Genomic DNA, 6,000 nt, shown 5'->3' with positions numbered 1-6,000 from the left:
TATGATCTGTTGCTCCACTGTCAATTATCCATGAGTCTCTATATATTTTCATAGAATTGGAATTATCAATAGCATTACCTTTCATACTTCCTGGCAGCTCTACTCCCTTGGCTTTATCAAGCATATGTATTATCTAATTGTATTACTTATCAGTGAAGTAATTTTGTCCTTTGTTTCCCTGCCTACCATGGACATCAGATTCAACTCTTGAATGATGTTGTAGTCTCTGAGTTGTTCCACTACTTCCAGCAACATCAGTCAAGTTGGCTTTATGATGATATTTCTCTCTATAAGCATGCTCAGAACTACTAGAAGTTCCTCCAGAAACTCCTCTATGCTGAAGGACATCATGCATAGTCATATTTGATTGCCTTGTTGATCTATCCCAAGTGTTTTCTCCCATGAAATTATTACCAAGTTTGATTAATGGTTTCTTCTTGCCCTTGTAACCTGGTGGATAACCTATCACTCTATAGCATATACCTTCACTGTGGCCTTTTCTCTTGCAAATGTCAAAAAAAAATTACTGTTATAGGTGCTTCTACCACCATAGGTGTTGCCATAGTTTTTTTAATTGTTAAACCTTTTCCCTTTTGACTTATTATCATGAATACTAATTAGGACTGTACTTTCATTCAACTCATTTCTTGTGTATAAACTAGACTCATATATTTTTCTTTGACTCTTCTTATGCACAGGCATAAAATGAGCTTGGCTAACATAGGGAGATGGTGTCATAAGTAAAATATGACTCCTGATAGAACTGTTAGACTCACTTAATCCCATCATAAATTGAAAGAGTTTTTGTTTTTCTAGATGCATATTAAAATCCTTTGATCCAGCACAGCCACATATTGTTGGTATCAGTCAAAAAAAAATCATCCCATAATAGACGCAAGCGTGAATGATAAGCAGAGATGTCAGAAGTATCTTGAGATATTGTAGCTATTTATCTATGAAAATTGTAGATCCTCGATCCATTTGCCTTTTCAAAGCGCTCCTGTAGATCCACCCACACAGCATGAGTGTCATTTGCACAAACTATGCCAATAACTAGCTCTTTCGAAATTATATTCATGATCTAAGTCAAAATTATTGCATTCACACGTTCCCATTCTTCGGCTAGATCATCCTTGAGCAGACTCTTCTAGCATGTTCCATCAATGAAGCCTAATTCTCTTTTGGCTCGCAATGCAATCTTCATTGCCCTTCTCCAAATCGAGTAATTCTCTGATCTGCAGAACTGAATAGAGATTATCAAATTTTCAGGATTGTCTGATGGTAGCAAACACAGAGGATTTCTAGGATCTGTAACCTCCAACTCTTCCATCGCTAATGCTTGAAAAATTTGGAAAAAAACCCTTGAAAGAAGAGGGAATTAAACAACACGACTTCAACACAAATATGAATTCTATGATTAGGGGCTCCGATCAACCTAATCTAGCTTTGATACCATGATAAAATTCACCATTGATGAATGGATGTGAGATCTTTTAGGTCTTTGTCGAAGCTAACACAGAGAGTAAATAACTACTTTTTTGTATTGATAGAAGGAATGGAAACATAATGAATTATCTCTACTATACTAGCTATACTAATTAACTAACATGCTAACTGCCAAGACATCTAGTGGTCATAATAGAATGCCAGCTATACACAGCTCAATAGTGTTTCTCTATGATCATCTCAACATAATATACCTTATATATAGTCAAAGTTCAATATCAAGCAAACAATTCTGGACAAAGTGTAAGCAAATGATGAATTCTTAGATAAAATAATCTAAGTTTTCAATTAAACAGTTTGAAATATGGTATTCTACTAAATCCACGTGACAACGTTGTAAATTTGATCCAAAGAGCACGATGGAAATGCTATATTTCACTTCATCAATGTTTTATCGACGTCCAAATTAGACAATAGATGAATCTGGCAAGAATTTAGCGAACGCATCTAGCAGATCTGGATGGTCATTGCGAAGTACGGTACCCTACACATAAAAAGATAGTACATAGTAACAAACAAAAACATGAAGGTCGTCTATAATATCTAGTATCCAAATTTAAAATATTTTATCACCTCAGAGTACACCTCTTTGATATCCTTGCGCTCCATCCTACACATGAATAAAATATCTAGGAAGGATTTATATTCATGGTCATTTCCTAAATGTTTCTGCAAGAAGTTATAAGTCAGTAAGTTAAGACTAAAGTCTTTTAAATCAGAAAAATACAAACCTTTTATTATTAAAATCATAAGGTATCAAAAATATAACCTATATTTTGTTCATTAAACTGAGTGCTTGTTCCGAATCTATTTTCTTCTCGTCTTCATTATTGATGATTATTTCATAGCCCTTGGGCAAGAAAGGATTTAATCCAAGGAGCAAACTAGAATGATCTTTAAATAATTCTCACACTCTTGCTATACACCAACAATATCAATTTTGTGAAGAATATGAAATACGTAGTCCTACGTAAATCAAAACAAAAATTAAACAGATCATGACAATAGGCAAATTGTAGTAGCAAACCTTTTTCTTTTAAAGTCATTCATAACAAGGAACATGTTATACTTCTTCCTTTTGCACGAAAACATATCCTTAACTTCCTTCAAATAAGAGAATGCATCATTTATTATCAGTTCTGACTTACCATCTAAGCAACTGCCACCTCTTCTTGTGCCCAAACCACCTTCACGAACTTGTGATTGACCATACCTAATTCAAAGAAAAAAATACAAATACATCAGAACCATAATCATAAGTAGCCACTCAAATACATTGTTGCAAAATCAATGGTGCAATCTAACAATGAATGAAGTGGGTGAAATCATTGGAGATCAAAACTCAAATTCTAATAAAGAAACGTGATAACTCCACATGTTACTAAATTTTGGTAGGTACATGTTACTAAATTTTGGTAGGCAGAACTGCGAATGTAGTAATTATAGATAGCAAGTGGAATATTTGAGATGCGCACAAACTTGTAATGCTTAATATTAAATTTGTCAATAAATTTTATTTAGTCATTCGATCTATCATTTGTTCCAATTGAGCATCTAAACACATGATAATTTTGAAATTTTTTTTGTAGGCACTCTCAAACATCTATTTGGTAGTTAAATTAATCACATAAAATAAATTATCTCATTTAATTCTACATATCAATCTCAATTGGAATATGTTTGAGATAATCTATTTTAGGGTTTCTTAAACAAATATACCAAGCAACAGTTTTTTCCTAGGGGCATGTATATGTAATATATCTATATTGTATAAATAGTGTATACTTATGTATATATGATGTATAACTATATGTAAGAGATGTATATATCCATTAACACTATTATATAATATTTATACATGATTACAGAATATAGATATATGTATCTATATAGTACAAATAATATATAACTGTGTATATATGATGTATAAATAATGTATCAATCTATTATACACAAAATCAAATGGAGACAGAAAAAATAACTATTGATTCTAATATTAATTTATCGGATAACAAATTTATTAGAACAAATATAAAAATGATAATTTAAGAATGGGATACAGAAAAATAAGAGAGGATACCAAAGCTTGGGTCATGGCCGATATAGTTGATAATTGGGTCATTGTCGGTTAAAACAATAATCAGTTGACCATTTCTCAACTTAATTATCTAATAAATGTTTGAGAGGAATGTTAATAGTTATGTTGTTTAGCTACATAAACTTCCATCTTGTCGGTGAACGTTCAATTTCCTGCAATTCTCATTCCCCCCCCCCACCCCACCTTTTTTTTTTTCTTATTCTCAATTTTTTTAAAAAAAATAATAAATGCTTGAGGGTGCGCACAATTTTTTTCTCAATTAAGTAAAAATCCACCCAAACAAACGTAACATGGTTAAAAATTTAAATTTGTATCTCCAGTTCTGCTTGACAATTTTTATTGGTAGAAATAAGACCTACTCTAAGTCGTTAGATATGACAGAATCTAACATTTTTTTATCACAAAGTAACACATCACACACCATATAGCAACTAAAATCACCAATTTACCTTGGATTATTAATAATTTAACGAATTAAAAAAAAAGTATTAAAACAAGTCATGTACACAAAATAATACCACAGAAAAATGAACAGAAGAAAGAGAACTTACAATTCACCACGAGATGAACCATATACATTGCATCTCCATCGCTTCATGCTGGAAAACAAAACAACAAGAAGAAGGTGTACTATAAAAAAGACAACAAAAAAAAGAAGAAGAGGCAGGCTCCATTCTCTTTAAAAAGAATTCACCTTTTGAGGTTGGTAGAAAAATCAAAAGTTTCAGCAGATCAATTAATAGAAAAAAAAAGGAGTTAAATCGATGACGATAAAAAAAAAAAGGAAAACTTCTTTCAATTCATTTTTCTCTATCTTTTCCTTTTGTTTTCTTGTCTTTCTCTCCTCTTGGACTAGGAAGAATTACAACACACACAAATTTGAGAAACAAAGAAACATATATATATATATATATATATATATATATATATATATATATATATATATATATGTCTCAACAAAATTGGATGGGTACGCAAAAAAATGTATAATTTTAAAATGGGCTCAAAATTAGTGACAGGTGTGCACATTTTGAAGTTAATGAATGAATCCAAATTTTGATTTTTTATGCCCTGGTCTCCTTTATCAGTTTTCAATTTTCATGATCTAAAATTATACTATTTTAGATCATACTCTATTATTCTAGGCTATATTTTACTACAATTATAAGATTTACTAATATTTCAAAAAAGAACATTTAATTTTTTGTTAGTTTATAAACTTATGGTTAATGTAATCCATCTCAAAATGAAAAAATAATTTATGTGGTATATACTGGATACTTAATTTTTGAAATTATACTCCAATTTTCGAGAAGAATTAGATTATATTTATTAATTACTCTAGAATATTGAATTAAATGACTTATGAGATTTATTTAAATGATTTTCACCAAATGAAATTAAATATTTGTAAGTATTTTTGGTTAAGTGAAAAGTTAGCAGTCAATGCAATCCACTTCAAATGACAAAAAGGTTATTACGTGGTCACATCTCTTCTCACCAAATTTTATGTGATCTAAAGTCTAAATCTGCTCAACATTACTTGGGGCGAGTAAATGTGTCAAATGGATGAGCACAATTTAAGCCGACTAAAATGAATTATTAATAAATAGACATACGGATTATTGATAGTACACTCGAAAGATATTTTGGGTGAAATTGATAGGACTAAAATGTAGGTCATAATTCAACTCGCTCAAAAGATATTAGTGTGTTCCCATGAGCTCCATTCTGAGTCTCTTACAAAGAGTGGGACTTGTCGATCGCCTTTCTTTAAGGAAGAGTCGAACTTCAAGGGAACTCATTTACCCACACAACCTTAATTTTCCTACTCAATCCCATAACCTGCGTATGCTTTGCTTCGCCTTCAATGTAAATTCTTCAATAATTATTTTCCCTTGAATTGTTTCCAGACTTTTCCCTAGTTTACATATAACTCACCTCCCAAATGTAGCAGTTAAAAATATTTTCCAGTGTTGTATATGTTCTTCTTGTACCTTTTCCTTCCAATTCGAATCCTGGCTGCTGATAAAAATAGAAACTTGGTCGTTCACATGACACTACTACTTTTAATATGTATTGTTCCTTACCCTTTACGTCAAATTCGATAGATAAATTTAAAATTCATTTTGAGACAGTTCAAAATCGCACTGGCCTGTCCAACAATAATGCTTTGCATCATTTTTCAAATAATTCATATTGAGTTTCTTTGAATCTTTGAAGTGCTTCAAGCATTTTGGAACATAAACAAAGAGAACATATTAGCGTTGTAGAAATAAATTTGTGATGACTTATAGCAGACCATAACAAATCCTTACACAACAACCTATACAATAATAATGATATAAGAGAAAAATTGTTGCGAAAATATCGTGAATTAGCTAGCACACAATCAT

Source organism: Solanum dulcamara, chromosome 11, assembly GCF_947179165.1.
Source record: "Solanum dulcamara chromosome 11, daSolDulc1.2, whole genome shotgun sequence".
In the NCBI taxonomy this organism is placed as follows: domain Eukaryota; kingdom Viridiplantae; phylum Streptophyta; class Magnoliopsida; order Solanales; family Solanaceae; genus Solanum; species Solanum dulcamara.
Note: the sequence above shows the minus strand (reverse complement) of the source record.